General features: G+C 35.2%; 1 long non-coding RNA gene across 1 annotated transcript; it reads left to right on the forward strand.

Moving 5' to 3' along the window:
* The first annotated feature begins 4,819 nt into the window (after positions 1-4,819).
* On the forward strand, positions 4,820-8,261 carry LOC139482747 (uncharacterized). Its single transcript, XR_011654939.1, has 2 exons — positions 4,820-5,016; positions 7,609-8,261. It is a non-coding gene; the product is annotated as an uncharacterized lncRNA (long non-coding RNA).
* The last annotated feature ends 4,473 nt before the right edge of the window (positions 8,262-12,734 follow it).

Genomic DNA, 12,734 nt, shown 5'->3' on the forward strand with positions numbered 1-12,734 from the left:
TTTATTAATATTACTTTTACTGATGGATCTTGACATACTATGAATGACAAAACTATTTTATTCAATAATACTACTTTTTCTGTTAAGTCTGTTTTTTATGATATACATTTGACGTGAAACTGTACTTATGTATCCCGTCATACTTTGAACCACACAATTATTTTATTAATTATTAGTACTTTTACTGTTAAATCTGTTTTCTGTTATATCTACTAAACGTGACTCTGCATTTATGTATGCCGTCATACTTTGAACGACAAAATTATTTTTATGTCTACCTGTGCGAATTTCAAGCGCGCAATTTAACACCAGTACTGAAAACCTTCTATCCTTTATGGGTAGACTTTACACAGATAAATTAAGTCGTATAAGAAAAACAAAATGAGTATGTTAAATTTGATGTATGCCTTTTTGTGCTTCTTCGTTACATTTGTTGTTTTTATAGTGATATTAAGATGATAACACAATATTGACTGCTGTACCCCTATTTTTGACATTTTTTACTCTTTGAGTATGTTTGTTTTGTTCATGCATCGTTGACAATGTAATGGAATTTGATACGACTGTCATACAAGTGAGAGGTTTAGCTAACTATAAAACCAGGTTCAATCCACCATTTTCTACATTAGAAAATGCCTGTACCAAGTCAGGAATATGACAGTTGTTATCCATTCGTTTGATGTGTTTGGACTTTTGATTTTGCCTTTTGATTTTTGATTTTCCTTTTTGAATTTTCCTCGGAGTTCAGTATTTTTGTGTTTTTACTTTTTACTAACATTTTTAACCTTTACTAACTAGCAAATTTTTAGAATTTTAACTTAAATTTTATTCAATATTGTTGAAGAAAAAAATTTGATTTTGTTATGCCCTACCTACGATAATAGATTGGCATTGTGCTTTCTGGTCTGTGCATCCGTCTGTCTGTTGGTCCGTCCGTCGTATGCCGGTCTCGATGGCAACGGCAGAACGGCCTTTTAGTACCATGAGAAGAGTGAAGACCTACTTGAGAAATACAAGGAAAACGAATCGTTTATCTGGACTCGGTCTTTTGAACATATACCGAGAAAAAAAATTAAAGAAGACACGGTTTTGGACATCTTTAGTAGAAAAAAAGAAAGGAAATGGGCATTTATTTTTCAGAATTAACTTTGAGAGAAAAAAAAAGCTGAAAAACACTGCTTGTTTACTCATAAATTAAAACATAAAGATATATGTGGTTCGAATTTTTATTTAATATTTTTTCAATAAAAAAATACCATTTAAGTTGCACAGTGTTAGCTTAGAAATTAGTTTGTTTTCTAATGTAAAGTGGGTTCAGTGTGATTAGGTAACAAATAAAATATACCTAATCAAGCCATTTTAACCCACTACATATAAGGGAAAAAAACAAATTGTTAACCCAACAGTACGGGTTTCTTTGTTTTTCTCTGATTATTTATTTCCAATGTTGACTTGTTTCTCTTAAAAGTAAGATTTCTGTGAGGTCATTTTAAGTCCTCGGAAATTTCGAGAATGCAGGATTTTGCACCATTTACCCAAGAGCTTCTGGGGGCCTTTAGCGACCCCCCAACCCCCTGCCGTATGACTTCCTTCTCCGGTATTGCGTACATATCAAAATTGCCTAGCTACGCCCCTGAGTTGTACATATACCCAAATATTTTCATGTGTTTGCCTGCAGCATTTTTGATTGAAACCTCTTGTCTTGCAAACTATTATATTTGTATAAATCGGTTGAACGTCAAAACTGATTCTACACATACAAAAACAGATAGGCCTACAGATAGAGAGGAACCAGAGGTCGGCGATTTTTCACGTTCGTTTTTCTACAGACTCAACAAATTAATAAATGCCATGAAATACATATTATCGTACACGATTAATATGGATGATGTGCATATTTTCTCGCCTCGTGTTACTCTATTTTGTCATTGATCTTTTTGTAACGGAAGAAAAGAAAGATCGTTCTACAAATGTCAATGTTGTGATTACACTTTGCAGACGGTACATGATCGGTTTTTGAGAGTGTTTGTAAAGTTAGGATGTTTTACATGAAACAGTAACGCTAAACCATGTCAGTATTGACCCCTGTTATGTGCTTGTTTATATATTTTTACCTATACATGCTTTCATGGCAAATTAATCATAGATTTCTAACCATTGTTCGCTTCGAAATTCCAAAAATGGCGGCTGGAAACTTACAAATATCACGTGACTCGTGACGTACGTTGTTGATCCTGATTGTACACGTTAAAAGAGGGACGAAAGATACCAAAGGGACAGTCAAACTCGTAAATCTAAAACAAACTGACAACGCCATGGCTAAAAATGAAAAAGACAAACAAAAAACAGAACACATGACACAACATAGAAAACTAAAGAATAAACAAAACGAACCCCCCAAAAAAACTAGGGGTGATCTCAGGTGCTCCGGAAGGGTTGCTTATGTGATAACAAATCCAGTAAATAGTCTAATTCGGTAGGTCACATTCATGAAAGGGAAGGGGATTGTAGTTACGACGTAATGAACATATCCGATATCATTTGTGAAACGGTTATTCCATAACGGTCAACCAACTCGTGATGACGTCCGTAAAATTTACGAAGGGATGATTTCAACTTCACCATTTCGAAGACTTGGTTTAATAGCTTCCTTGTGAGCAGCAACCCTCTATCAAGAAAATCTTGATAGGAAATGCAAGCACGGGAATATCGTATCAATTGGGAGATATATACCCCGTATGCAGGTGCTGCTGGAATGTTGCTACTTAGAAATGGAAAGTTCACAATTGGAAAGCTGAAATCATCTCTTTTGTCGTAAAGTTTTGTTTTCAACCGACCCTCATTGTCAATTTCTAGATGTGAGTCAATATATGAGGCCGACTTAACTGTATCTGTGGTATCTTTTATCTCTGGGATAGATGCGTTCCACATAGTCACCAAATTTTGAATTATTTAGTAAAAGAACATCCTCTATATAGCGGAAAGTAGAGTTAAAGGACATTGCTAACTTCTTATTTAAGATAGTCAGTAAGATAAATTCGTTACATAGTGTGCTAGTGACGTAATACGCTCTCACCCCATATGGAATTTACTGACCCCATATACCGTATACATAGTTATCAAAGGTACCAGGATTATAATTAAGTACGCCAGACGCGCGTTTCGTCTTCATAAGACTCATCAGTAACGTTCATATCAAAATATTTATGAAGCCAAACAAATACAAAGTTGAAGAGTATTGAGGATAAAAAATTCCAAAAAGTTGTGCCAAATACGGCTAAGGTAATCTATGCCTGGGATAAGAAAATCCTTAGTTTTTTCGAAAAATTCAAAGTTTTGTAGCAGGAAATTTATTAAAATGACCACATTATTGATATTCATGTCAACACTGGTGTTGACTACGGGGCTGGTGATACCCTCGGGGACGAAACGTCCACCAGCAGTGGCATCGACCCAGTGGTGTAAATAGTTATCAAAGGTACAAGGATTATAATTTAGTACGCCAGACGCGCGTTTCGTCTTCATTAGACTCATCAGTGACGCTCATATCAAAATATTTATGAAGCCAAACAAAAACAAAGTTGAAGAGCATTGAGGATCCAAAATTCCAAAAAGTTGTGCCAAATACGGCTTAGGTAATTTATGCCTGGGATAAGAAAATCCTTAGTTTTTCGAAAAATTCAAACGTTTGTAACAGGAAATTTATTAAAATGATCACATTATTAATATTCATGTCAACACCGAAGTGTTGACTACTGGGCTGGTGATACCCTCGGGGACGAAACGTCCACCAGCAGTGGCATCGACCCAGTGGTGTAAATAGTTATCAAATGTACCAGGGTTATAATTTAGTATGCCAGACGCGCGTTTCGTCTTCATAAGACTCATCAGTGACGCTCATATCAAAATATTTATGAAGCCAAACAAATACAAAGTTGAAGAGCATTGAGGATCCAACATTCCAAACAGTTGTGCCAAATACGGCTAAGGTAATCTATGCCTGGGATAAGAAAATCCTTAGTTTTTCGAAAAATTAAAAGTTTTGTAACAGGAAATTTATTAAAATGATCACATTATTGATATTCATGTCAACACCGAAGTGTTGACTACTGGGCTGGTGATACCCTCGGGGACGAAACGTCCACCAGCAGTGGCATCGACCTAGTGGTGTAAATAGTTATCAAAGGTACCAAGTATACACCTGTAATGTTATATACTTACACTAAGCCTATTGCATCCAAGATTTTCAACCACAAGAGGGTTTTAGAGGCCTTAACCTCAAAGATGTGAAATCTAAATCCAAAAAATCGAATTGCTCATGCGCATCAAATGCAAAACCCCAACTAACTGTGAATTGCTACCTTATATCATCGTACGGCCTTGAACAACGAACAAAACTCATACGGTATGGTATGGTAGCTATAGACTGAACGTCTGCCATATATCATTGATACAACCCACGTTATTCGAAGACCTTATTTAATTTTTAATACCGAACTGAAACAATTAATGACAGGGAATTACCATGCATGGTTTGCCTCGTGGTTCTGACGAATTTTTGTATGATTCCATAAACAGTATATGCGCTAATGATTTTCTTTGTGGTTATTTGACTAATTTGTTTATTAACAATATAAGGAATTCATAGATAAAAAGAACACTATATAAAGAACACCATTTCCAGCTTATACATGTAAGTCACAATGTAATGTATCAATTTGTATCAAGGTTAACAAATTAACCGGGAAACGTCAGCTGGGTTTACGATTTTATTGTAAGTTGAAAAATGTACATTCAGTTAAAAAAAATATATATATATACCACCTCCTGCTTAAAGTAACTTGTATGTTAGAGTTTAATGTTGTTTTTCAAAAAGTGAAAACAATTTTCCGACAAACGTTAATTATTTGTGGTAACTTGAATAATGTGTTTATTTGTAAGAAACGGATACAATCATATATAAAAGAAGCAAGACTGTTTCGACATTCATTAACACTATCTTCAGCATCTTTACAGGTAAGTTACGATTAAATTTTATTATTTTGTTCTTTGATACAATATTTGGGCACAAAGTGAAGAACTATTTCGCCGAAAGTTATCTTCTTCACTAAAACAATATGAGATAATAATTACATACAGCAGTCAATATGCAACACACAGAACATAAATCTGTACTTTTTGTATCTCCCTTATGGTCAGTCATGTTTTTACTAATCTAAAGTTTATACTCGTTTTTACATTTAACTTTGAGTCTTTTGATTTTGTTTTCTTTTATTATATGCATTGTATCTATAACGTTAGATCAGTTTTCTTGGCTTGTAAAACGTAAAATTAGCTCTATAAACTATAAACCGTGAAACTAATCCCTCGACTATAAAATAGTCTAAACATAGAAATTGCTAATTTCTACGTTATCGTATCGCAGGGGGAGAGATGTCTCACCGGCAATCATAAAAAATACTAAGAAGTTTCTCTCCCAGGAATAGATTACTTTAGCTGTACTTGAACAAATCTAACCTTTCGGAATAATGGTCCTCAACGCTCTTCAACTTCGCACTTTATCTGTCCGTTTTAACCCTTTAGATTCGAACATCACTGATGAGTCATTAGTAGACGAAACGCGTGTCTTGCGTACACAATTTTAATCCTGGTATCAATGAGGATTTTATTATCAATCACATCTTCTTAGTTTTATAATAGTCAGCTTTCCTTTCTATTTAAAACTCATTAAAGATACGCCAATGATAGTAAAGCGTCAACTGAAGTCTCTAATTCTGTTCTCTGGTCTATCAAAATATTCAAGGATCATTTAAGGTGGCTCCACCAAATGGAAAGTTCTATTTTTAGCCTATTTTCAAACATTTTCAGGCCAGGAATAATTAGAGCTACACCATATTAAACGTTTTGTAGATTTATGTCGGTTCAATTTTAAGTGATAGATCAATAATGTTTAAAATTTAAACGTTTTTTCGGACTGTTTTACACTCACAATGATTTGTTTTTGATTGTCCAAATCAGCCATTTTCATATTTCAATTTAAGATCAAATCAAATTTGGGTCGCCGGGCTTCTAAAACAATTATGGGCTTCTGTTCTACCCCTCTAGTCCATTTGGTTTGAATTCAAGTATCTGCATCAAACACCCACGGTGAATTCTATATTGATCGCTTTAATGAAATATTGTGTAAATTTGTATCAATGGACGATATCTAGGAAATCCTTTGTTTAACTATTGAAGTTGGTAATCGTTAAGCTGAATTTCTTTTTTGAAACGTGGTAATTTTGTTAGATAAAGGCAACAATAGTATACCGCTGTTCGAAATTTATAAATGGATTGAGGAAAAAATAAATACGGGTTACAAACTAAAACTGAGGGACACACATCAAATATAAGAGGACTTTAATATAACAATCGCCGTTTTCTGACTTGGTACAGGACATTTTAAGACAAAATGGTGGGTTGAACCTGGTTTTGTGGCTAGACAAACCTCCCGCTTTTATGGCAATGTTAAATATAATGTCAACATTACATGACAGCACTACAATACAAATAAATGGGAGAACATACAGGACAGAGAAACACACAAATAATAGCTATCAAAAGGTACCAGGCTTTTAATTTAACACGCCTGACGACAGTGACGTGCGCCTCATCATCATAAGACTCATCAGTGACACTGTGATAAAAAAAGTCCGAAGCCAAAACAAGTACAAAGTCAAAGACCATTGAGGACCAAAAGTTCCATAAGGTTGTGCAAAATACGGCTAAGGTTATCGGCCTGGGATACGAAAATCCTTAGCATTTAGAATAATTCATACTTTCGCAAACAGTAAATCTATAAAAATGACTATACAACAGATATACATTTCAACACTGAAATGATGACGAACTACAGAATAAAAAAGAATATGTAAAACAATCTAAATCCGCATATAAAAAAGGCCGAATAGATCAACACACAAAAGTGACGTCACATTTAAATTTCTATTTTTTTTCCAAAATATAGGATAGAGTTCAAGATAACTTAGAGGTTTGTAATACTGATATAACATGTATTAATAACAATTAAAATAACAATACTTATTAATATAAAATAGTGGCAGAATTTGGATAATTAATTGTATTATCTAGCTATGTCGGTATATCTTCTTAATCAAACTGTAAACCAAATACATCGTATGAATTTATTTGCCCCAAACTGAAATCTTATAAATCAACTGGGTGTTAGGTGCGAGTTCTTTCTTGTTAATTTGACGCCAATATTATACAACAGAAATTACTGGGTTGTCTTTGTGGTGCAGCACTTCTGTGCAATGCATTCATGTAACGTCGTATCAGCTTTTTTTACTATAAAAAAGTCAAATTATCTCCCTTGTTTATTTGAACAAAAAGTTATTTTTCTTGACCCTTAAAACTTCAGTTTATTTCTCTTGACCGATAACACTTCAAATAAGCTCTCTTATAAATAAACATTAGTTCACTTAAGATTAAATAATTGGTAATCCAGAACCAACTATGGAACAAAATGCACTTTCTTCATTTTACCGTCCAATTTGTTGTCGAAGAGTTATCAATTCAAGATATTTCGCTTATTTTTATTACTTACAGTTTCATCATGTTTAGCATTGTGGGTATGCTGATGTGTCTAGGATACCTAATCCTATTGTCAGACAAAGTTTATGGATGCTGGGACAAATCTACAAATTGGAATAACGCAGGAAACGGAAATACTGTCTTTCTTGATCGTCACAGACTTAGTTGTGGAGCTCGTGGTAACGTTATTAACATGTTCAAACTAGAGCGATCTGGAAGTAATCAGGTCCGTTACAAGTTCAAGTGCTGTAGACATACTGGGGCTGAGTGCAATATACGGAGAGTAAACAATGGGTTTACTTCAGACGGGGGTAAAGGAGAGGTGATTTACTTGGATAGACAAAGGGTCTTTTGTAATAAAGGTCTCTTAAACGAATTCAAATTAAATAGAAAGACTGGTGGTGGCAGTTACCGATATCAATATAAGTGTTGCAACCTAAAGGGAAGATTGAGATGTCAAAATTCGAGTACGAGGTGGACGGCGGAAGGTGACCGTACAAGCTTTTACTTGGACAGACAAACGGTTGCCTGTAGTGGTGAACGATTTCTACAGTCTTTCCAGTTGAAAAGAAATAATGGTCGTCTGCGATATGATATCAGATGCTGTCGAGTTACACATTAGTGGACTAACAATTTCGTCAATAAATTTTTCCAACAAAATTGATAAACCTTGTTTTAATCTTATTTCATATGCATACTTCAGCTTGTGAAATGAAAGAAAACTGTTTGCATGTCGCCGGTTTCAAACTTCTGTACTATGACATTTTGTCCCTTTCAATGTACCGGATTGCCACCCTTATCTTGAACAAATTATTCGCAAAATATGGCTACCCTTACTGTCATTATTCCGCTCTGATCGGACGGCACGGAACCATTGCAACATTACCTGGAGGGTTTGCCGATGATCAAATGCCTAACTTGTCCAACAAATATAAAGAAGAAAATGTGTAATGACTGCCAATGAGACTACTCTCCACAAGAGACACAAAAAATTACAGCTATAGGTCACCGTACGGCCTTCAACAATGAACACAGACCATACCACAGTCAGTTATAAAAGGCACTGAAATCACAAATGTAAAGCAATTCAAACGAGAAAACGGCCTTATTAATGTACAAAAAAAAAATAACGAAAAACAAATATGTAACACAGCAACAAACGACAACCATGAATTACAGGCTCCTGACTTGGAACAAGCACATACATCCAGAATGTGGCGAGGTTAAACATGTTAGCGGGATCCCAACCTTCCCCTAACCCGGAACAGTTTGTTTCTAGTGACATTCTGAATAGGTATGGCATTTGTTCTGTCTCCAAACATAAGTAGAAACTACCTATCATTCCAAAAAGGCTACCAATGCAAAGGGAAACAGACATCAAAATCATTAATCGACAAAACCATGGCTTAAACGAAAATGTCAAAACAAGAGTTTACCATCGACAACACAGAAAAATAAAGACCTGAGAAACTTCAACTTCACCTAAAACCGGGGTGATCTCAATTATTATTGTGCATTAGGTAGATCATACTCAACTATTAGCATCTGTCATATTGCTTAATGCAAGTAAAAATACGGTGATAAGTCGCAGTCTGTGACCAAATGACAAAGAACAGCTCTATGTCACGTCTTTGATGGCCAAATTGATATCATCGTTGATATCTTCCTTGTAGGCATCATAATGTTCGAGAATGGTATTGAAAAAAAGTAACAAAAAATAAAATTTAACAATAGCAAAGAAATTGGGCCAAAATGTCTATTCCTTGCAATGCATGCAGTAAAACTTGATATTCCTCCTCACAGCCCTCAGTTCTGTACAATTTTCGAGATGTGTCCAGTGCTTGCGCCTATAATTGTCACACTGCACCAATTTGCTAAGTTCAACACCAACCCCAAGTTTAATTTGATTGGGGTTAAACTGTTTACACACACAGCATAATTCAACTTCTGGAATTTCTTCATCGTCTGTATCGCTGAAGTCCATGGAATCATCAATGTATATAAGACTAGGTCCTGGTTTCGGGGACGTGTGGCTAGGTCCTGGTTAATTAAATATGTGGCTAGGTCCTGGTGTAAATGATGAAGCCGAAGTGGACGTATTCTTTTTATTTTGTTTCCCAGTTTTCTTACTACTCTGGTTGCTTGATTTATTTTTTCCTTGGTTTTCAACATGCTGTTTTACCTTTTCTGCTACCTCAGTTTCAGTTATGGGCATACCAGATACAATCTTTCTAAGGGTTTTTCTTTCTTTCTTGTCATTTTCGGACTTAATTTTTTTTAGTTTGTTTATTTTTTCCGCAAAGAAGTGTGGTACAGCAGTATCATGATCTTGCAAATCTTCAACAACTAAAATATCAGTCACAGCACTTTCAACAGCCTCCATTACTTCAACTACTTGACGTATATTATCTGTTTGGTTCATCCGTAGTTTCTTTGCATTCATTATTTGTTGTAAATACCTCTAATGGTTTCAATTGATCTTTGTTGATGACAGTCTTATCCATGGGGTATATTCCAGTCTTCCTAAATGCTGACTGAAGGTTTTCTAGAGATAGTGCTTTCTGGTATGCTTTGCAGGCTAGTTCACATATATTGTATCTGGTTATGACTGAGGAGTTATGACGCATGGTTTTGTGACATTCGTTATCATGAATATGCTGCAACGGCCCATAACATCCAACATCCAAAGGTTGTAATATATGTGAGGTATGAGCTGGTAAGACGTGAATGATGATTAGGTGTTCCTGTTCCTATTCAATTATATCAACTGCAACATGTGACTTATGCCCATCGAGGAGAAGAAGTATGTTGTCATTGTTTCTGCCAGTGACATATTTAAGAAAATGGTCGGTTAAATATTGTCTGAATATGTTGGTATTGGACCATCCTGAGTCTGATACTGCACCAACAGCACCAGGTGTTGCATCATTCATCAATTCATTATTCATTCTTTTCCCTTCAAATACAAAATATGGAGGTACAGCAAATCCTGGGGCACTTTCACGTCCAAGTATGGTCGTAGTACTAGACCTTCCAGATGTTACTGATGATGTGTTACATTCAATTCCAGATACAACATTAGGTGGTTTGTGATTCAGTGTTATACCCTTTTCATCAACATTAAATATGAGATGACAGATGTGGTTTATCCTGAAGATTATATTTGTGAACAACTTGCTCTAAGCTTGCAAATTACTCTTCAACGTTAGCAACAGAACCATATTTTGCACATAGAATCTCCAAACTTCTAGGTATAACCACTCTAAGTTCTGGCCATCTTTTTATGAAACCCTCAAACCATCTCAAGGTAAATTCTTCATTCCTTGGTTTAATATTGATTGTGTGGGCAAAATCAGTAGCTAGATTTGTAACTTCTTGTCTAGTATACCCATATCCATGTGAAGCAATGGACTTTACATGTTCCATAATCCGTGCCTCCTCTTCTAGTGAAAAGACAGGTGCCCTCCCAGTGGTCACACAATCTGGACTTATTCTGCCGGTGATTCTATCACGTAGAGTTTGCCTTGGGACATTAAATTGTAGAGCTGCTTTTCATTGTGACATTTCATTATTCCTTGCTGATATGTATGCATTGATCAAAGCCATGGGACTGTACAGCCTGTACTTTTTATCATGCCTGAGGAAGGTAAGTTTAGCCTGAAATGTAATGTGATGCCTTTCTGTTTTATTGCTGTATTTTTGGTTTTAATATTGTGTATATGTATATATATATCTATTTCTGTGTATGTAAAGTGCAAATTCCCAGCCAAATTTTGAGCCCTCAATCGTAAATATTGGTCAGGAATTAACCAAGCCTTACCCTTTTTTTGCAACCATGATGTTGTGGAGAAAATAACATTTGGCAGTACAATCCCTTTTATAGCGATAATTCATCATCTTTCCGAGTTTTTCATAATCTGTGCAAAAAATTCATTAAAATTTCCATATTTGTTAGTTACGATTTTTACGTTTGCCTGGCCTGTCATACTTTTGTAGGTCACGAGTCTTGATCACTGGAATGTAAACAAACCGGCAACTCGGTTTGGAAGGGATTTTCCCTGTGTTTTACAATTATCAAGTCGATTTAAAGATAGGTAGAAAAGGGAATTAGTCAAAATGGCGATTTTGACAAGGATTTTTTTATTTTAGTGATTATTTACCTGTTTCAACCTTATGTTTTGGTTTCACTTATCCACGTTGTTCTTTACTATATATATATATATATATATATATAGAACGCCGCTCAACTGGAAAGTGACGTCACGAGTCTTCCGCATGCGCGATTAATGTAAACAATGATACCGGCCAAACTTGAGGGGTTGAAGGATACAATCAGATCGCTTTGGACTGAATGTACTATTTTTTCGTCTCACCAAACCAAACGCGTTGTCAATTATTCGTTTGTACATAGCTTTTATCGTTTGCGAGGAGTTGCACATACAAACAAAGGCAAGACTTAGAACATGACCTGGACCTCTGACCTTGACCTCATTTTCAATTAATGATTTAACGATCTCAAATTAAAAGACCTTAGGTCTTCGGCTTACAGTTTATGAGTTACACTAGCATACCGATTAAGGAAATAGTGCCGCATAGAAAACTGAAAAATGTCACGATCGCTTCACACCATATAAAAGAAAAGTTAAGGATATAACGAACAATTCAGAAAACGAATTGTGTCGATATCTTCATTTGTTATGGAGGAAGTGCACATACAGAATAAGTATTATAAGAGTGCATAACTTTAACAAAGACAATTGTTTTACCAACTGTATAATATCATTAAATACCTACGCGACATGTTGCGATACAAAATTTTGAAGCTATAAATAAATGTGTCGGAGAATCAGAATATAAGAAAAATGTCTTTTCACTGATAAATTACTCAATACCAAGAGTACCCGTTCATGTTTCTTTGCAAAACAAGGCAGAAAATAACTGTGTGTATATTTGTTTTTGAGTGAAACAATTTATAAGTAAAATCACAAAAATAACGAATTCCGAGGAAAATTCAAAACACAAAGTCCTTAATCAAAGGCTAAATCAAAAGCTTAAACACATCAAATCAATGGATAACAATTGTCATATTCCTGACTTGGTTTAGGCATTTTCTTATGTACTAATCTACCTTGAGGCCCTCA

The sequence above is a fragment of the Mytilus edulis genome, chromosome 7 (assembly GCF_963676685.1).
Source record: "Mytilus edulis chromosome 7, xbMytEdul2.2, whole genome shotgun sequence".
NCBI classification, from domain to species: domain Eukaryota; kingdom Metazoa; phylum Mollusca; class Bivalvia; order Mytilida; family Mytilidae; genus Mytilus; species Mytilus edulis.